Source organism: Ursus arctos, unplaced genomic scaffold (genome assembly GCF_023065955.2).
Source record: "Ursus arctos isolate Adak ecotype North America unplaced genomic scaffold, UrsArc2.0 scaffold_3, whole genome shotgun sequence".
Taxonomy (NCBI): domain Eukaryota; kingdom Metazoa; phylum Chordata; class Mammalia; order Carnivora; family Ursidae; genus Ursus; species Ursus arctos.
This window is the reverse complement of record NW_026622985.1, coordinates 47,700,015-47,722,458: the sequence shown is the minus strand read 5'-3', so window position 1 is coordinate 47,722,458 and position 22,444 is coordinate 47,700,015. Positions and strand designations below refer to the sequence as shown.

The 22,444-nt window shown below is 35.9% G+C and overlaps 1 protein-coding gene and 1 long non-coding RNA gene across 14 annotated transcripts in view; one reads left to right on the top strand and one right to left on the bottom strand.

Moving 5' to 3' along the window:
- Positions 1–8,056, top strand: part of LOC123001457 (uncharacterized) — a 31,913-nt gene extending 23,857 nt beyond the window's left edge. Inside the window, exon 3 of the long non-coding RNA XR_006410367.3 lies at positions 7,651–8,056. This is a non-coding gene — a long non-coding RNA (uncharacterized LOC123001457). The remainder of the gene's footprint in view (positions 1–7,650) is intronic.
- Positions 1–22,444, bottom strand: part of HDAC9 (histone deacetylase 9) — a 906,012-nt gene that overhangs the window by 582,900 nt on the left and 300,668 nt on the right. The window lies entirely within an intron of this gene.

Here is a 22,444-nt window from a genome sequence, read left to right as displayed (position 1 = left end):
CTCTAGCAGTAATAGATCCTATAATATTTACTTTTTTAATATATTGCTTCAATATCTTCAGAAAATAAGAACCATCAATAGAAGTATTGTGCATTTATTACTATTAGTACTATTACATTACATGTAATAGTATTCCATTACTATTAGCATATTATTAATTGCACATAACTATTATTAGTACTAATTAGTATAGTACAAATATTATTTATTTAACTCTAGTTTGTATAGCCTAGATAACCACAGATTTTGATCCTGTGCATAACATAACCCTTCTTTCCAGATGTTTCAAGCACACAAATTGAACATTCAAATTTCCAATATAATCCTCAGTGTTCAGTAAGTGGAAAGTAGCCTTATTGCTGATTCCAGGTGAAGATGCAAACAAAAGCACATTAGAATGTTTTAACAAAGGCCCCAAATCTGAGAGACTGGGGATAGCTTGCATCACCAGACTTGTGATGAAAAACCTATGTCAGTTCTCACAAATATTTCTTCACTCATCAATTCAGCATTTATTGAGCATCTGTCATGTGCAAAGCCTCAGACTAGGCTCCAGAAATCCAAAGATAAATGAGTTAAAATAAACGTCCTCACAAAAGTTCACAGTCTATCAGAAAAACAGGTAAGTATAATGGTTGCGCAACGACAAGGTTCTACTCAACAGAAGAATGAATAAGGGAGCTGGCAGGGGGTACAAATAGCAAGAAGGCATGGGTGCATACTTTATTCAAGACCCTTCAAATAGCACTTGCCCACAGAGAATGTGAGTAGGACTATGTAGGAGGTGAGGATGGAGAGGTAAAAAGGACACACTATGGAATTCTCACTTTATGACGTAGGCAATGGTGTTCTTTCGGCACAGTGTTCTTTCTATATATACAAAGTTCTCAATAAATGCTTGTTGAATACACTGAATGATTTTAGGTAATAATAGGTAAAGAAATTAATGTTGAAGTATGAAGAGATACGTAATTCACAGTCATACTCAGTATTGCAAGTATTATACAGTATTGAAACCAGTACATAACTCCATTCTTGAATACAGAAAGCAGCTTTTTAATGTTTACTTATTAAGTCAGCATAGGGATATAAAAGAATAGTAATAATATTGGCAGCAGCAATATATACATCAGCAAGGATTTATTATATGTATTTAAGCCCTCCATTTTCAAAGCCCATCACAGCTACGATCTTATTTGGTCCTTCCTTGATTTGGAGTTCAGAGTGTTACTAGAGATATAGCACATGTACTAAAAATACCCACAAAATTAAAGCATGGCAGCTTTTGATTAGGTATCAAAATTGGTGTCATAGACTAGGAAGAAATAAATGGTAAAATTGCATAGACATGGTATGACCATATTATGGGAGTCAATTCCCTAATTCTCATGGCTTCATCATGGTGGGGCTCTTGAAAATATAAGAGGAAGTATCCAAGCAATCTCTCCCACTTTTGTGACCTCACAGAAGTAACAAAGTCAAAGACTTTGACATTTAATATATTATTTTGTGTGATCACTATATCTAATCATTAATTTATTTCAGCCCTTTGTAGGATCCTTAAAGTCTCATTTTGTTACATTTTGTATCCACAGTGCTTCACGCGTATAGAAACACTTTCTAAAACAGTGTGTGCATCATAAAGGCAAATAGTGGATTGTGCACCAGGATGGGATGGGATGAGGGAAAGAGGAGAGGGGCAGGGGTGGGGTTAAAGGAAGGGGGAAGAGGAGAGGAGAGAAAAGAAGATAGGTATGTCATGGCAAGGCAAGGTTAGGTTAGTCTAAAACAGAATAGAACATATCAGAGTGCACTAAATATATAATAACATAATGAAGCTTAAGTTTCAATTATATGTATATGTGCAAGTAATCATAATTTAAAATTATTTTATTAGTGTAGGTTGTGGTCCACAATCTTGAGAAACGCTAGTTTAGGAGGATAAGTATATGCTTTAAATTCAGACTGGGTCAACTTCCAAGTTTGGCATAGCTGGCTCTATGGTCTTTGGCAAACCAAATCACTTGGAAGCCTGTTTCCTAAAACTGAAATAAGGATCTGAAATAAGGATGATATTCTTTAGATTATAGAACTGTTACAAATTTAAAATTTAAGTGAACTAATGTGTGAAATACCTATAAGAATTCCTCAGGTGCCTGGTTGCTTCAGTCGGTTGAGCACCCGACTCTTGATTTCTGCTCAGGTCATGATCTCATGAGCCCACAATCAGGCTCTGTGCTGGGCATGGAGACTGCTTGGAATCCTCTCTCTCCCTCTCCCTCTGCCCTACCCTACCCCTCTCCCTCTCTTAAGAAAAAAAGAAGAAAGAAAGAAAGAAAGAAAGAAAGAAAGAAAGAAAGAAAGAAAGAAAGAAAGAAAGAAAGAGAGAAAGAAAGAAAGAGAGAAAGAAAGAAAGAGAGAAAAGAGAAAAGAATTCCTAACACCCCAGAAGTATTCATAAATTATCAATATTATTTTATGGTAGTTCCTTAGATGATTTTACTTGAATGCAACTGAAATAATTCTCCCAACATTTCTGTTAACAGTGAAAACATAATCTAAAGAGAAATCTAGCCTACTGAGAAGAGTTTATATTTGATGTCGGCTCTCAGACTCATTGGAAATGTATCTAAATAGCATAGGAATTCCATGATTTGGTTCAGAGAAATTTTGAATTTCTGCCTCTACAAGTTCGCATTTGCATTAATTCTTGAATTACCTGCAACATGTGAAAGTTGTATCAAAGAGGTAATCTATATCTCCCTTTGTTTTTATTGCAAACATCACATTGTAAAGACAAGTTTAAATATACACACATTCCCACACATTTCACGGGCTATCTACAATTGAGAACATAAAAAGAAGCACTAGCATCTAATGGGAAGTAACTTTTCTATAAAAATGAAAGGATGGGTAACATATTTGTAACTAAAGAGAAAAAAATATTCTTGAGACGTAAGCACTCGCCGAGTTAAGGAGGTGGTATGGAAAGAACTTTTCTATAAAAATGGAAGGATAGGTAACACATTTATAACTAAGGAGAAATAAAAATTCACACTCTCGAGACCTAAGCACTTACCTGAATTAAGGGAGGTGGTAGTGGGAGACATAAAACAAAAGAAAGATAAAAAGGAGAAAACAGACAAATAAATTCGTATTAATTTATTATTCGTTTTATTCCTTCAACAAATTGGAAGTATTTATTGAATCCCTACTTCATGGAAGATATTATTTTAGGCAAGGGTGGCGGGGCGGGGGGGGGGGGTGGTGATACAGTGATTCCAAAATAAAGTCTCTCTGCCTCCGTGAAGTTTATGTCCTAATGAGAGGCAAGAGACTACAAACAACTAAATAAAGACACACCCCCTGCTGGTTGTGGTAAGAGCTGTGAAGAAAGCAGGGGAAGGGGAAAGGGAATGTGGGGTGGGGTGGAGTGTAGTAGGGGTAGGATTGGTAGTTTGTACTGAGTGGTCAGGAAAAGCCTCGGGAGGCAACAATGGAGCATAGATCTGAAGACTGGCGCAGATATCTGGGAGAGGTGATCTATGTATCTACCAAGGAGCAGCAGCAAGTACAAAAGCACCAACTTCAGAGTATTCTTGGCATGTTCACAACTCGGCACAGGGGTCAGGGTGGAAGGAACGAATGGCAGGGGATGAATGAGAGTGAGCGAAGCACAGATTCTTACAGGCCCTGGAATGCATTTCTGCTTTTCATCTGAGAGAGATGAGAAGCTACTAGAGGGTTCTAAGCAAAGGTGAGGCATAGTATGACTTCTAAAAGCTCACTGGGGCTGCTGGTCTTAGAATCAACTAAGGCAAGTTGGAGACCATGGGGTTTGTAGCAGAAGCAAGATCAATGAGAAAGCTATTGTAATAATCGAAGACCCACAGTACAGGCCAAGATCGGCAGGATTATAGTAGAGGTGGAGCTCCTGGGATTCAGGGATAGGTAGACTGGTTGTGAAATAGGCAGAAAAAAGAGTTAAGGAAGATTGCCTGAGTTAAGATAGATGGAGGTAAGTGACATTCTAAAATGAAAGAACAAGAATGAGCAATTTAAAAAATAAAAGAGGGAAAGGAAAGAAAGAAAAGAGAAATGAGAAAAGGAGATTTAACATGCAAATATTTACCCTTAGAGAACTCAGAGTAAGTTTTACCCCTGCTAATAATGAAGTATTCACTGGCAGTTGCAGGTGGGTAGTTAGGCAAGGTCCTACCCTGGAAAAGATGAGGCTCTGGGCATGAACAAGCACCTATGTTCCTTTAAGGGCTTATCTTACTACAAGACAAATTTAGGAATAGAACAGAGCCTTCAATTTGAAATAGTTGTTAGAGGCAAAGCATATTAGGATGTTGTCGTGCCTGCAACAATCGGTTGTTACTCTCCAGCCGGTTAATGCCAGCCAGGCAATGAAGGTAATTGTAAGGATCAAAGAGTTGAGCTCCTACAGAGAAGCAAGTGCATACGTTGCCAATATTTCATCATTCAGAGCTACATTCCTTCTTCTCCTAATATGAAAGCTATAAAAGGAAAAGGAAAAAAAAAAGGCTCTGAAAGTGCTATTGTTAAGACCAAAAACTAATTAGTCATTGCTTCCCAAAGTGTTATGTGAAATGTCTCCAGAAATAATGGTCTGCTTTCTCAGATTTTATAGGTTTGCTGAGTCTAGTGTTCTCTGGAATTTCCTGTTTCCCTTGCTAGGGAAGATTGAGTAAACTTTACAAGTCATCTTGAATAACACAAACCTTTCAATAAAGGCAATCATTTGTGGATTCATAAAGTATACAACTAGCCTTGAAATAAGGATGAGAGTGGTAAATAAAAGCAATCCCGAGATTGTGTATATGAGTGTGACTAAACTTTTTGGTTATTATAAGCCTAAGGTAGTCATTTTATATTCTTTGAAGATGATGAATGAAAAATTCACATTTCCTTTCAGGGTGTTCACATGTCAAATAAATTATGGCCTAAATATGGTAACCCAACACCCCTAATGTTTGTAAATAATTTGCAACAATTCAATCATTAATTACACAGCTATCCCTGAATTAAAAAGTTGCCGTTTGATATTAAGTACGATTGTCATTGTATGTTAATAAAATATTCAGATTCTATGCTTCTCACTAAGGTTTAAAAACAGTATTAGCATTTGTGTAAATGCTGCCACTGATATGGAAACTCACTTGGAGAGTGACAAATGACTTTTGCACAGCAGCTGCCTTCACAGGTTCCCATGTACAAAAAATAATAAATATAAAGTACTGACGTTTCTCTTCTAAACCTCTTGATGTATACCAATCCAGTCTCTGAAATTACTCTACCTGATTCAGTCACATGTGGCTCATAATTACACCTGACTTATTCATAGGAAGTATTATACATGTGTTAATACCAGAAATCAAATGCAAATAATGAGTCTTCAGGTCTGCACTTGTGTATCCACATATCACTGTGCTAATATATATGGGGTCTATTCCCCACTGAGAGCTAGCAATTAGTGTCCAAAATGAAAAAGTATTTCTCTTATCAAAGTTGAAAAATATCTGCTGGCTTGGTAGACGGCAAGTTGACTTGAATTCATTACAAAGGGATATAATTACTTAAGTACAAAATAGACCTGTTATAAGACATATGATGATTCCATCTATATACATAGGATCACAAGGATAATATTGAAGAGACTTACACTTTATTCTAGAAAGAGCCCAAACCATGACGAAGCTTGCCAGGGAAAAACTGTCTCTCAATAGTTTCTATGGATGTAATGTATAATGAGTATTTAAATGTTAACTCTCCAGAATCACAACCCCCATAGCACTTTCTGCTTCCTGCAAAAGCACGAATAATTTAGTATTGACTGGAAAAGCAAGATCCTCCTTTGGACCATGAATAAGACTTAGTTAAATGTTAAAATATGCCACAGAGGTCATCCGCTCTGATATTTTGAAATCACAAAATTCATTTTAGCTGACAAGCTTTATCAAGGGAAAATCAGAAAGCAGCTCTCTCCCCAACACGTGGCACCTTCCTGCTCAACTATGAATGGGGAAATATGTCATGCCACCTTCAGCTTTGTATTTTTCTGTTTCATGGTCAGATACCTGCTGAATAATCTTAGCTCTTATTCAGTAGTTTTCACAACAGAGTTGTCATACATTTCAGATGCAGACTGTCATTTTACAACTTTTCTACATTTGCTTGAACAAAATTTTTGGAAACAATTTTGTTAATAATTTTGCATTAAAATTTTTTTAAATCTATTTGAACACAGTTCTACAAGTTGTGTACAAATTCACGTCTGAGTAATTTTACTAAAAGCAAAGGTTTAACTTACTAAAGGGTATTTTATGTCCAAAAAAAAAAGATGAGTAATAAAATTATTTTCACAAATCTTTCCTAGGTAACCCATAGATATCTTTGTCACATAACATGAGTACCACGTAATTTGAATACACAATAAAATGATCATAAAATATATCATTATCACTGCTATTGATTGCTTCATTTATCTACTAAAGGCTAATGGAGGAGAATACCCCTTGGATTTTTTTTTTTGGATAACCTTGTTGTAGAAGTCATATAATCATGCAATCTCTACAAGGCAGAATAGAAATAGTGCTAAATGCCTTCTCCTTCTGAGGTATGTTATTATACAGGTTAAGAAAAACAATTTTGAAAAACAAAATTTTCATATAAACACTACATAATCAGTAAGCACATAAAGCTAAAACTTCTAAAATTTATATCAAACTTTATATTTTTCTGTTTATTCTGTCCTCCAAATATTTAAATGAAGATTACTACTTTTGTTATTATAAAATGTGACTAAAATAAACAAATTCAAAGTGAAGGAAGGCCCTATTTCCTCAAAATATTCAAAAACAATCTTTATACAGGAATTTAATTACTATATTGATGGAAAGTAGGGAAAGGGAAAATCTACTATGTCTCAGTGACTGTTATGTAATTTATATATAATTACTTTACTTGATCTTCATACCAACCTGATGAGGTAGATATAATTATTCTCATTAAACAAATGAGGAAAATAAGACCCAAAGAATTTAAAATAACAGGCCGAAATGTACACAATCAATGAGGTAGGATTGGTATTTGAGCCCAAATCCATCTACTTCCAACTTCTTTTCACTACACCATGATGAAAGAGGATGTTTTAAAAAAGAACTCAGTAGATTGTCAAATGACTAGCAGTGAACATTTGGAAACTCTCTGACTTGGGTGAGAAGTACAACTTTTTATTGTTACATTAAAGATCAATAAAGTGGAATATCATCATTCCGAATCAAAGAATGACAAACTCACATTTCAACTTTAAGAGTGAATATAAAACTATAGCATTATATTTATAAGTAATATGTACCGAAAAGACTTGCATAAGTAAGTTTTCTTTTTTCTAATTAATTAATTAATTAATTAACTAATTAATTACTTTTTAAAGTAGGCTCCACGCCCAACATGGGGCTCAAACTCATGATCCCAAGGTTAAGAGTGGTATGCTCTACAAACTGAGTCACCCAGGTACCCCAATTAAGGAGTTTTCTCGTTCTATTCAAGGATATAGATAGTCTTCAAATGTGTTGGCAAATTCCTTTCCTCCTTGTAAATGTACACAATTTCTCCCAACAGGAGATGGAGTCCATTCCCCCTTCCCTTGAATCTGAGTTGGTCTTGTGACTTGCTTTGGCTCATATAATGTGGTGTGAGTAGTACTGTATCAGTTCTGAGTGAAGCCATTAAACACTTCTAGCCTTTAAGACGCCTAGTACCTTCGGCTTTCGCTCCCTTGAGATCCAGCCTCTGTGTAAAAAGCTTGGGACTATGAATGATGGGAGGTCACATGGAAAAAAGCTTATGGAGAATGAGAGGCCCTCCTGGTCTTGCCATCAGCTGAATGCCATGAGAGCAGACAAGCCATCCCGCCAAGAACTATCGAAAATGTGGAACCATGAGCAAAAACTGATTGTATTTTAAGTCACTGTATCTTGGGGTGATCTGCTACACGTAAAGGGAAAATGAATGTGGTGGCTAATTAAATCTGTTCTTTTAAGCTACCTCTTTAAGCTTGTAATATCTTATGAATAAAGATTTCTTCTAAAGTGACATCTTACCAATTGCAATGACATAGATGGAACTAGAGGATACTCTGCTAAGTGAAGTGAGTCAACCAGAGAAAGACAATTATTATATAACTTCACTCATATGTGCAATTTAAGAAACAAAACAGAGGATCATAGGGGAAGGGAGGGAAAAAAAATAAGACAAAATCAGAGAGGGAGACAAATCATAAGAAACTCGACTATAGGAAACAAACTGACGGTTGCTGGAGGGGAGGGGCTTTGGGGGATGAGTATGGGGGACGGGCATTAAGGAGGGCACATGATGTAATGAGCACTGGGTGTTACATGCAACTGATAAATCACTAAACTCTACCTCTGAAACTAATAATAAACTACATATTAATTAATTAAGTTTAAATAAATACAATTTAAAATAAAATAAAATAAAAAATAAAGGGACACCCAGCACCTAGAAATGAGACTCTCAATATTGTAAGAGCAGTAATAAATTAGGATTACTGATTTTCTAAGAGTTAAGCCTTAAACTAGATAGGATACATAGATATATATACACCCGAAAAGAGGAAAAAAAAATCAGAAGTTACTTGTTGAAATTTTCACTCAATAAAGACATACAAAGCTAAGGTTGAAACATTCATAAAAATAATCAATGCCGTTTTTAAAGTAAAAGCAAAAGATACCTGTTCTGAATAAACTGTAGTACTCCAGGTAATTGGTTGTAAAAAACAAACAAGTATTAATAAAACCCACTAGTTTAAACCTGTTATAATTTTAGTAAAGTGTATCTCAATTACCCAATAGCAGTCTGCTATAAAACGACTTTTGATAGAAAACTGATGTCTTTGTAGCTATTAGCTCAGTAGAAACCTTTCCACATTAGTCTTCAGAGGCACACATAAGGACTATTAGATTGGAAGTTTTAAGACTTAGCCCCTCCCTCCTCACACTCAGGGCTGGGAAGAAGCGGTGGAATTATTAACATGAAATTCAGATAGGAAATGAGTCTAAAGAGAGGAAAAAATAACCTACAACCCAATCCATTTTGAGGTTAGTGGCAGGTTTTTTTTTCTTTTTTTCCTTTTTTTTTTTTTTTACGCTAATGACAGGTTGGGCTGTAGCCTGCTGCTACTTCTTTCTCTCTCCAAGTCCAAACCCCACGGTGATTCCTTCCTTTCCCATGACCTATTGCCAGACTTCTGCTTTCTTTCCCCACAGGCTTGGTTTCCCCCTCCTTTGAAGATTCTGTTTTATAAAATCAATGCCTCATTCTTGCCTATAAGAGTGCTCTTTGGAGACCACCGTTAGTAGTCAATTGACGGAAACTGGGCAAGGGGAGAGTTGATTCAGATTTTCCACATGTGTATAAGCATTTGTTTATAATCTGCTCACAATTTGCCTATGCATTCTCCAACCAGGTCATCTCACCTGCCAATATTAAATCTATTAGTTGCCGATGGCTTCTCTTTTCTCCCCAGTGATCACTGCCCCATATTTTTTTTAAATATAATTGCATAGGATTGCAAAAAGTGATTAGATGGGGGAAACTGAGGAGAATGAGAAGAGTCTATAGACTGTTTCTCACCATTTTATTTCCTGCTAGAAGATGAACCCTAGGAAAAGAAAAAGTCTTTAGTGTACTTGGAGAGAGAACATACTAGAACTAAAGCCTGTACTTCTAGATGTGAGAATATGTCCTCTATCAGCTGGGAAAGTAATCAGAATCAAAGTAGAATGAAAAGATCTACATTTAGACACAGTGAGAAAACATAAGAATATTCAGTGGCTCCTAAAAAGAGATTACAACAGAGAATGACATTTTGCCAGTCACAGAAAAACCAGGGTCAAGGCATTAAAGATATACCCAGACTGGGAGCAACCATCACCGGGATCCCTTCTGGGGCTGGTCCAGGGCTTAGCCTCCACAAACAATAACAACCAGACTTTCAAGATTTAGTGCTGTCCTTACAAGAGACTGTTTTCACTCAGGGCCCTCATTAATCTTGTGCATTCACCCCAAGCCTAATCACGTGGCGAGCTAAGGTTAAGAGTCTGTTCTTGGGGAGCTAACTGCTTACTTGTGAGGTAAACTCACTCATCCATGACACTGAGCTACCAAGAGGGCAGTGAAAGAAATAATTTAGGAAATTATGCCCTGGAAGTTTCACGTTATGAACATGTGAATCTGTCTCCCAGCTTCAAAGTTACCTCATTTGGGGAAAAAAGTTCCCTGTATCCCTCCAGACCTAAAAAGAACGGCGCTTTTCTTTCTTTGTTTTTAAGAGATGTTATATCTGCTAATTTTAAGGCAAGTTTTGAGATATAAAATTCAGGGGAAATTGTTTTGAAAGGTACCTACTTCTTAAGTAACCATTTTTAAGCTAATTCGTTTTGTAAAAATTATTTTATGTGTGGACTAATTTCCTGAAAACACTACAGGATCAATTTACTAAAACAGTATTATTTCTATAGTCTGCGAACGAGATAGTTTTCATTCAGAATACACAAGCATGAAGGATAAAATGGAATGGGACAGAGTGAAGAAGTTTTGAATAGTAAAAATGAATGCAAATCAGGTTAGGAAGGTAAGGTGACATGATGGGTGTCTAGCCATGTCCAGATTATAGCAATATCTTTGCGTTACAGGTCATCTCTGCCTTGAATGCTTTTCCATCAGATCTTTGTAAGGCAGCCTGTTTCTCCTTCAGGTATCCACTTAAATGCCACCTCCTTGGAAGGCCCATCCTTGCCTGATCAAAAGCAGGCTTCCAGGCACTCCTGATTACTTACTTTGTTCTAATTTCTCCAAAGAAGTATTACTACCTGATATATTTTATTCACCTCCACTTCCTGCTCCCAACTAAAACATAAGCTCCGTAAGAGGAGAAATTTTATCTTCCATTTTTCACCACTGAAGTCCCCAGAATCCCTTGGAATGTCTGGCAGAGATTAGGTATTTTATAAAATCTGTGGAGTCAATGCATAGACAAATGAATGGATGCTTTCAGAAGAGCTTACTTTGAGGCATAAATTTTATAAGCTTTTAGTATGAAAAATCTGTATCAAGAAGAAACTTTGGTATCCCTGATATAAGGCTATAGCTAAGACTATAAAGAGAGCAGGAACTCTCTTTATTGTAGATTACTATGCCAGGGCCCATACTTCAAACCCAAAGTGATTTACTAAGATTTTACTATTACAGATGACATAAGCATACTAAACTGATATGGTTAGCTCCAGCAATCACAAAAAGTAACACAACAGAAGTCAGTGATTTCTGCAAACAAAATAACTACAGGAAGTACACCTATTCCTGGGCCTGAAATTCAGACTTCATGTCAACAGTCTAGAAAGATAAATAAATCATCCTGGGTAATCAGATAGTGTGCTTGTCCCAAGTGCGGGAAAACTACATTTAGGAGGAGAATGTTTGTTCCTGCCTGGCCTCCCAAACTACTCTGGCAATTTATCTAATCTCAGTGGCTTATAGGTTTTGTTTATCTCATTGAGGTCCACTTCTCTGTCCCAAACATTTCTGTAGAACAGCAGATCTTTTCGTTTTCACAAAATGGGGGCTGTTCTCACGGTGCTTGTGCCTGGGGCTGGAATCTGCAGGTGCAGGCCTCCAAGATTCATGGGCAGCCATCCCTGGAACGCTGCACCCTTTCCCAAGTGCAGGAAACAGGCTGCAGGAACCTTGCACAGTAATGGCGTATGCTTGTAATTTTTAATGAACCTACCCAGTGACATATCCTTACAGCTATTTTCATAAAGAATCCAGAACGTTTTTATAAAAATGGAAATATTTTTAGGAGAACTTAGCAGAAGAAGAGATTTATTTTTTTAAAAAAAGCAGGTTTCCAACCCTCTTCGAAGGTTTAAAAGGCTTATTTCAACAACAGAGCGTCATTTATCATGAGCAGCGTTCTCCTCTGTATAATAACGGGAGCAATAAATGGTACACAGAATGGAGTCACTTGCCCATCTTTGGAGATTCTGAAGTGTGTCTGGAGAGGAACATATTGCCACAATTTTGAAAACACTAAAAGGTCTCTTCTCACTTCGAGTAGGGGAGCATGGTCTTCTCCTGACACAGACCTGCGTCTTGCGTATAACCTTACCTTAGCTGTGACATCGTGAGCAATTACTTACTTCTTTAAGACTTAATTTCTTAAAGAATAGTGATAACCACCTCACAGAGCTGTAAATTTTGAAAGATATAACATATTCCTTAGCACATCGATAATTAACACTTGTGTTTATTATTATTACTCTGATTAAAATATTATCATTACTAATATCATCATTGAAAAGGCATTTTTCTCACTGGCTAATGACTAGTTTTATATGTGTTGACTTGACTGGGCTGAGGGATGTCCAGACTGCTGGTAAAATATTATTTCTAGGTGTGTCTATGAGGGTATTTCTGGTATAGATTCGTATTTGAATCCGCAGACTCAATAAAGGATGCTCCCTCACTGACACTGAAGGGCATTATCCCATCTTGAGAAACTGAACAGAACAAAAGGCAGAGGAAAGATGAATTTGCTGGTTTTAGCTTCTGCCGGGGCATCCGTTTTCTCCTGCCCACAGACATCCTGATTCTCAGGCCTTAAGATTCAGATGAGAACTTTCACCATTGGCTTCCCCATTCTCAGTTCCTCAGACTGAATTACACCACAGGCTTTCCTGGTCCTCCAGCTTTCAGACAGCAGTTCATGGGGCTTTCTACCCTCCATAATTCAGCGCACCAATTCCTATAATCAATCTCTCTCTCTGTACATACACAATATTATACATATATAATAAGTACTCAGTAGTTTTATTTGAAATATAATTTTACTTTTTATTTTTATAATGCAGTGTGTAGTATGACATCTCAAAATAACAGACTGCATATATAGGATAAGTGAGTCTAAGGTTTCATGTGTGTGTATATATATATGTATATGTATACACACACACACACATATATATATATAGAGAGAGAGAGAGGGAGAGAGATCTGATAGATAGATAGATAGATAGATAGATAGATCTCCTAATGGTTCTGTTTTTCTGGAGAACCCTAATACACTGGCCATATGTTCATGACAAAGAAGGAAGGGACCAAGTCAGTTCCTGTTTTCTGCTCATAAAGAAAAACAATATTGGGAAACAATCAAAATCGAACATCAGTTTCCAAATAATGTTTGTAAATGGTGAGGAAAACACTGAGTTGCATAGCTGCTATGGGGTAGAGAAAAGAAGGAAATATAAAGATGGCCGGAGCTGGCCATGCAAATATGTCACACTGTCCTCAAAGATTCTATGAGTTGTACAGGGCAGAAAACACCATCCTCAAATAAAAAAACACTCAAGAAGAGGAACAATACTTGTTTTCTTGAATAAAGTTTTATGGTAACCAAGATTTGTAAAAAAAAAAATAAAATAAAATAAAATAAAAAAGAAAGTAAATAGGTAGAGCTAAAGTATTTCAGCATGCCAAACAGTTGTTTCCAAACTGTTAGCGTACCTAGAGCAGTAAAACAAAAATTTTATGGGGAATCAACATAGGATGGACCACTTGTATGTACATTCACCAGATAATTACTTAAAAAAAACAAAACTTACCATCCATCTGCTATCACAAAAAAATCAATAAAGCATGGAATTTTATCACTAAAAATATAGGAGGGATGAGGTCAAAAATTAAGTCTTTTAAATGGAATAAATTTGGTTTTATGAAAATCTTCCTATATTTTTCCAAGGTCTGGTGAAATCATCCTTAAACGTAAGTACTCATCCATGGATATCACTTTGTAAAACACCTACATAATCTGTTAGATTGCCCGCAAAATTTTTTTATGAGCAATTTTTTTTTTCTGAAAGGAAAAAAAATATATAAAGCTTTATACTAGGATTTATTCTCCTGAGATTTACTCTCTGAGGCTGAAACTTCAATACCCAGTTACAAAGTCTTCTCACTTCAGCTCTCCACCAAGTGTCAAGGAACTTCTGCTTTCAACTTAGATGGAGTAACAAGAACTAAATTTACCCTTCTGCCTGAAGCAAGAAAAACCCTGAAACAGACAAAACCCGAAACTAAAACAATGGTGTTTAAGATCCCGAACTTAAAGTAACACAGGATACTTAATCCTAAGAGATGGAAAACAAATGAAGTGAGCCCTACAGTTGTCCATGTTTGTTGTCTTGGAAAAGTTTCTAGGTGATGGCACAGGGAAGGAAAGCCCAGGAGGAGCCTGATGGTCTATTAGACTTGAGGAGACAGACCTGAGATTCCAAGAATGGCAGCTAGAGTTTTCAGGACAGAGTATCAGAAGGACGAGGGCTGCACTGAGCTAAATGCTGAAAACTGACAAAGGGTTTCCACTAAATATTCAGCAGAGTACCAGTCACAGGACCAGAACATATCTGTGAGGAAACTCTTTGAGGCATGGGAAAGAGCCACAAAACACATAGGCTAGAAATAGTTCCTGTTCCCATCATCCAGGCCACTGTTGTATCAGTACCAAGAATAATTAGTCCAAAACTAAACACTAATCTAACCTTTTTTACTTTATTTTATTTGACACAGAGAGAAGCAGACAGAGAGACAGCATAAGCACGGGGAGCAGCAGAGGGAGAGGGAGAAGTGGGCTACCCATGGGGATCATGACCTGAGCCAAAGGCAGACGCCTAACTGAGCCACCAAGGCACCCCAATACTAATCTGATCTTGTCAAACAAATCTTAAAAGCAATACCTGAAAGAATAAAACTGTTTACATGTAACTGTACTGTTTCCCAGAACAAAGCAAGATTTAAAAGAATATAAAAATATCCAGCACCCAACATGTTAAAATTCACAATGACTGGTTTCCACTAAAAAATTAGCAAGCATTCAAGAAATGCAGGGAAATATGACCCACGGTGAGAAAACCAGCTAACTGAAACTGATACAGCACTGACACATGTTAAAAAAGCAGACAAGAGATTAAGACAGTCATTAGAACTATAACTTATATGTTAAAAAAAAGTTAAACAGAAATATGGAAGATATGAAAAAGACAGAAACTGAACTGCTGGAGGTGAAAATTACAATGTGTGAGATGAAAAATATACTGGATGAAATAAATGGCCAAGTAGACAATGCAAAAGAAAAAATTAGTAAACTTGAAGGCATAACAATAGAAATCATCCAAAAAGAAATACACAGAGAAAAAGAATAAAATAATAATAAAAGCATCAATGAGCTATGGAATAATGTTAAGCAGTCCAATATATGTATAATTAGAATCCCCAAAGGAGGTTGGAGGGGGACAGAAAAATATGTGAAAGAAATTACCCAAATTGATGAAATCTGTAAGCCCACAGATCCAAGAAGCTCAGTGATCTCCAAGCACAAGAAGCATGATGAAAACTAAACTGAAATACATCATAATCAATATACAGTAACCAAGAATGAAAGCAGATGTCTCATTGGAAACAATATGAACAAGAAGATAGTAGAACAACTTGCTTAAAATTGGTAAAAAGCAGATATAAAGGTGAAATCACTAGAGATTTTGTAGATATTACAAAAATAATAAGGCAATATTATGAACAAATTTTTCAAAAAGTCGGATGACTTACAAAGGAAATGGACATATCCCTTGAAACACTAACAGCCGAAGTTCACTTAGGAAGAAATAAGTAATCTAAATAATCCTGTATCTATCACAGAAATAGATAATTAGTTTAAAACATTCCCATAAAGAAAACTTCAACTTAGATGGTTTTACTTGTGAAATCTAGCAAAAATTTAAAGAGAACTTAATATCAAGTCTATACAACTCCTACAAAAAATTGAAGAGGAGGTAATACTATCCAACACCTTTTATGAGGCCAGTATTACCTTCCTACTAAAACTTGAAAAGGATATTACAAGAAAAGATAGAGATTAATATCCCTCATGAACATAAATTTAAAAATCCTAAATAAAATTTTCACAAACCGAATTAAACAATATATAAAAGGAATAATAATACATCATTATCAGGTAGGGTTTATCCCAAAAATGCTTGAATGGTTTAACATTTGAAAATCAATCAATGTAATTCCCCATATTAACAAACTAAATTAAATAAGTCTAATAACACATTAACGATACAATGATAGTATTTCCATGCTAAGAATCCACAAAATATGTACAGATACATTGAGTTACTTCAGAATCAAAACGTTTAAATGATCTCTGAATGGAATACATTTGCAAAACTTTGAGTAGATATAACCTCTAAAAAAATCTTATACTGATATTGTATAAGTTCCTTAAATACTTCTTTCAGGCATTTCCCAGCATGGATGGACGGATGAATGGATGGGAGGATGGATGGATGGATGGATGGATGGAAGGAAGGAAGGAAGGAAGGAAGGAAGGAAGGAAGGAAGGAAGAAAGGAAGAAAGGAAGGAGGAAGGAAGGAGAAGGGAGGGATTCAAAACAAGAAAAACTTTGAATCGGTATTCTTTTAGGAGATTAAATTTTTCTTCTAATCATTATGAGAATGAAACAAACCTAAAAGATAAATAATATCAGAGAGTACATAAAAACCCAAAGCGCCTCACTAATCATTTTATCTGTCAGCAGCTAAATGCCTCACTTTGATTGCTACTGGGCCAAGGTAGGAGGGCAGTACAGAGAGCAGTGGTTCCTGAAGGGTGCGCTGGAACTGGTGAAGCAGAAGGAGGTATAATCGAGAGGTTCTAATGGTACTTAATTATTAGCCATCGTGGAAATATTTCAATATTTTAGCAAACGGTTCAACAGGACCAGTGTGAACTGGCTGAATATTAGCCCTATGGACATTCTAGTTTAGACTGAAAAATACATACACATTAAGCAATTGAGAACTATCCCACAGTCCATCAGCATCCCTTCTGATCTAAGAAATAACTCCATTAGAAAGTCAGGAAAATAAGTATTGCAGGAGACAGGACCTCAGAGCTCTTGCCCAGCTTGGACCAGTTAAGAGCTGTATAAACTTTGTCAAGCTACTTAATGCCTCTGAGCATCAGTTTTCTCACCTGTAAATTAGGAGAAAGAGAAAACAAAGAGAAGAAAGACAGGGAACTTCAAAGTAAGGGGAAAACAAAGAGGTGGACAGTTTACAGAATGAAGAGGCAAAGGAGAAAGGCTTGGAGCACATGGAATTGGGATGAAATCTGAAGGGATTCAGAAAAATTTATTCTCCAAATAAACATGGAGAGAACAAGAAGTTGAGATAAAAAATATCAACATCAACCATCCTCAATTTCCCCAGTAAATAATAAATTCAAGCAGGGTAGTCCACAAAAATAACAAATAGCCTTTCTCCTCCTCCTCCTTTTATTTGTCTTTTTAAAAATCTAGTTTATTTCACTTAGCATGTTTTTTTTTCAAGATTCATCCATGTTGTATACCATGTATTATAACTTCATTCCTTTTTTTTTTTTAATTTGAGAGAGAGAGACAGAGATATCAAGAGAGAGCACAAGAGGGGAGGAGAGGGAGAAGCAGACTCCCGACTGAGCAGGGAGCCCGACTAGGGGCTTGATCCCAGGACTCTGGGATCATGACCAGAGCTGAAGGCTGATGCTTAACTGATTGAGCCACCTAGATGCCCCAACTTCATTCTTTTTTATGGCCAAATAAGATTCAATTGTATGTATATACCACATTTTGTTTATCCATTTATTTCTCTTAAAAAATTTTTATTGAGGTAAAATTAACATTTACCATATTAGTTTCAAGTGTACAACATAATGATTTGATATTTTTTACATATTGTGAAATGATCACCACAATCAGTCTAGTTAACATTCATCACCACAGTTACAAATTTTTTTCTTGTGATGTAGCCTTTCTCCTTCATTTAAGTTATATATTTTTTAATTTTTTTTCTAAGAAATATTTGTATTCACTATAACAATGTTTTTTCTATGTATGAGTCAGTGTTGGTATTTTTAATACATTGCCCACATACTTTGTCTCCTCATCAAAGACTAGACCATGTAACTTAGCAAATCAAGATGCAAAACTTTGTGCTGTCTCAGAGGTCACTTTTTTACTTATAATTTCTTTCTTACACATATCTAAAGATACTTTAGGGGACACCCTAGGTGGCTCAGTTGGTTAAGCATCTACCTTCAGCTCAGGTCGTGATCCCAGGGCCCTGGGATCGAGTCCTGCATCAGGCTCCTTGCTCAGCAAGGAGCCCGCTTCTCCCTCTGCCTGCCGCTTCCCCTGCTTGTGCTCACTCTCTCCCTCTCTCTCTCTCTCTCTGACAAATAAATAAAATCTTGAAACATAAAGATCCTTTAGGTAACTTACACAATCCATTTTTGGCCAAGACAAAAAAAGTCAAGAGTGATAATGGAGAAGATATACTTATCTCCCATTGTTTCATAAGAACAAGTACAAAAGTTCCTTTGTTGTTGGTCCTTTAATGGACATTCTCCCCAATTCTAAATTTAAGAATTTATCCTGTGACTCTTACAAAAGTGACATTATGCAATATAATGTTCGTATCTTTGCTTCATCTTTACAAAAGTACAATGAAAGTAAATTTTTTTCTTTAACAAATGAAAGACGTAATGAAAGTTCCATTTAGCTCAAATATTTTTCGAGTTTTCATTTCAATACATTCAAAAAGTAAATGTTAAATAACCACATTTCAAAATACATTAAGTATTTTAATATCTTAGCAGCATTCTAGTTTTGGTACCTCAGTCTTAAAACATCATTTATTTACTTCTAATTTCTTCCCTCTGGCCTTCTAATTTCCTTTGAAATGAAGTTTCTCATGTGTGGTCTTAGTCTGAAGTGAGTTTATTGGCAGTTTCATTTAAGTCTTATCATGACTGGCTTATACAATATTCAAGAATAGTAAACTACACTCAGCTTAACACTAAGACACAGCATCTTCCACAGAGTTAGTCATTATTATTTAATAACACAAATACTAAGTATCTTGAGTTTTAGGCTGCATAAACATCAGCCTCAGTTATACACTAAGATAGGAAATGTTATTTTACTCACCTGGGTGTCTAAGTAGACAGAACACTGACTCCCTCGCCTATTCATCGTACCCTTTATTATTATCTATTCCTCTAAGTATCCATTTATTTCAAAGATTTCACCCAGCAAAGAATTTCATAACATAAGAATTAACATGGTTTCATATGTTTTATAAACAAAGACACATGTAATAGCCAATGGAGCTTCTAACATATGTGAGAGAGGTTATCATTCTCTGTTAATGTAGCAATAAAGGTATTAATGTTATGACCTTTAAATATTAATAAGAACACATAATTTTAATTTGGTAAAACCTTAGGAATCCAGAGATGGACTCCAGGTGGCAATCGTTACTTCTCAGAATTCTGTTCTTTTTCTTATAGTGCTTTAATTGAACCTAGAGAACCAGTAGTATATTGTAGTCATCACAACTTTTTCCTCAAATTAAATTTGCTATATCTGCAATTCCTCCTGCTCTAATACCAATTCACAGTGGAAATATTTATAGGAAATTATACACTACTCTTTTGCATGTTCTTCAAATTATGGCGACACCTTCCCTATTTAGTTGATAGTTAAAACTCATGAATGCTTTCAAATAATATAGTAACAAACATATATGATTAACTCAGATGTTTTATAATTTGCTTAAGCCAAATCACATTTTTAATTAGTTAATCTGAAGATGGCCATATTTTAAAACCTCGAAGTGACACTGCTATAATGTGGTTGAAACTGTTTCATATTATGTGAGTTTCTAAAGTTTCTCAAATCAATACTCTGTTAAGTATAGATAAAGAAATGATCCATTTCATTATATTATTGTTTCAAACCACGTTTTCACTACAGTCTTCATTTTTTAAACAGTCATTTCTTCTAATATGTATATAACAGGTTATATACATATTAGAGAGTTATCTCTACATTATATATATATTAGTGAGTTATATATATATTAGTGAGTTTTATCTCACCGTTGAACTACAAAAACATGGGGCTCTATGTCCCTGTTGCACGTGGCAGACACTTTTTATTTTGAGTCACGTTTGCTTTGTTTTCTGCCATAGAGTAAGGAGCTCAAGCGTTGGAGCAGGTCAGACATGGGTATGAGCCTCTTAGTGACAACGTGCCCAGCAAGTTACTTCGCCCCTCTGAACTTCAGGAGGATAATGATTTCTCCATCATGGAGCTCCTATAAAACTAAACAGTCAAACTAAACCTCTGTGAGGCACATACCACAAAGCTCACCAAGGAAGCTGCAAGCAATCGCTACCATTCTGCATTACAGTCCGAGGAAGACTTTCTTTGCTGAAACCCGTGTCTCCACGGGTATGCTCCAGTATACCTCTGACTACTACATTCCACCTGTGTTTTTTTAATGGTTATTAAAGTGTTCTCAGTGAGCTTTTTTGTTGTTGTTGTTAGTGTTTCTGGCTAGGAACTAAAGAATGTATACATAAGACCTATCCCTATTACTTATTTTTAAATAAATGTTCCTCCTAGACAGGCACCAAATACTGAAAGTACATTCCGATAAACTCCTGTGGAATGATGTGGATCTTTCCCGAAAGTGAGGGACCCACCAGCACTCTGTGGATACACCAAATACCCGAAGCTGGAACTCCTGGCTTATTAGCTTATTAGCACTTACCAAACATTGACAGACAAGCCTATGCTGCAAACTGCTTCTTGCTCAGCAGCTTAGCGCCTTTTCTCTTGGCAAGAAATAGATTTCCAAAACCAGGCTTTGATTCTCAAATACTTCCTTGACTGAATTATAATTCTCTAGAGCTGCCTTTTTTTTTTTTTCTTAACATCTTTCCTACAAAATGGGAGTTTGCTTCCCTCGCTAAAACAGTGCACTTTTGGTAAGGCTTATATTTACCACATTTTTAAAAAGACCATTTTCTTGATAAGAATAACATTTGGAGTACTTTTTCAATTAAAAAAAAATTGAGGGTGCCTGGGTGGCTCAGTTGGTTAAGTGACCAACTCAGGTGGCTAAGTTGGTTAAGTCTTCAGCTCAGGTCATGATCCTGGAGTCCCAGGATCAAGTACCACATTGGGCTCCCTGCTGAGCCGGCTTCTCCCTCTGACCCTCCCTCGTCTCATGCACGCTCGCTCCCTCTCTCTCTCATTCTCTCTCTCTCAAATAAATAAAATCTTTAAAAAATAAATAAATTTAAAAAATAAAAAAAATATTTAAAAAACTGAGATAGAAGCTTTGCTATGCATTCCTACTCTTGCATTTCATCAGGTCAAAAAAAGCTATAATTTTTCCTTCCTGAAGAAAAACAGACTTGAATAAATATAAAAGTAGGTAAGGTGAAGGGAACAAATATTTAAGAGTTACAGTCCTTTCCACTCTATTGTATGTCTATCGCTCTTTTGTTACACACTTAAAAATGAGATTTTAAAAACTAAACTATTTTTAAAAAGCCATAAAATTGATTCTTTAGTCCTTATAAAAATATAGTTTCTTAACAGTGTTGTGTGTGTGTGTAACTGTCCTGCTCAGAAAGCATTCTCTTTCAAAACAAAGTGCTATAGGTTCTTGGCACACAGAGTTTTGGAGAAAGATTCTTATGACTGATGTCAGAATTAAAAGCCCCAACAGAATTGTCCATCCAGTACAATTTTCTTTCTTCATCATTAACACTGACCAATGTCCTATCATATTTTTTTAAAGATTTTATTTATTTATTTGACAGAGATAGAGACAGCCAGTGAGAGAGGGAACACAAGCAGGGGGAGTGGGAGAGGAAGAAGCAGGCTTATAGCGGAAGAGCCTGATGTGGGGCTCGATCCCATAACGCCGGGATCACGCCCTGAGCCGAAGGCAGACGGTTAACGACTGCGCCACCCAGGTGCCCCTGTCCTATCATATTTTAAAGGGATACATTTGAAGAAAGTTTTTGTTTTTCTTTCTCTGCAACAAATGGATGCAGCATCTTCAAACTGAAACAGTATATATTCACCAATAGAGTGAAAAAACTAAATCATAATCCAGTATTTCAAAAGAAATATTTTTTGATCATGACTTAACACTGAGAGAAACAGAAATTCCCCCAAACAATAAGTAAAGAAAAATGCTGAATTAATAAAACAGGATGGAAATAAAACAAATATTTTCTATAGTTCATTTTCCCACCTTTTCTTAATTAAAACTAACTCACTTCATTATGTCTTTATGTTAAAATAAGCTATAATCCTAATTACCAAAAGCTACTTATAAGATTTTGGGGGAAATTATTAATTTAGACAATATTTTGTGGGTTCCCCCCATTACACATAGAAAACATACAAAAGTATAGCTTCCAAAAAACTAC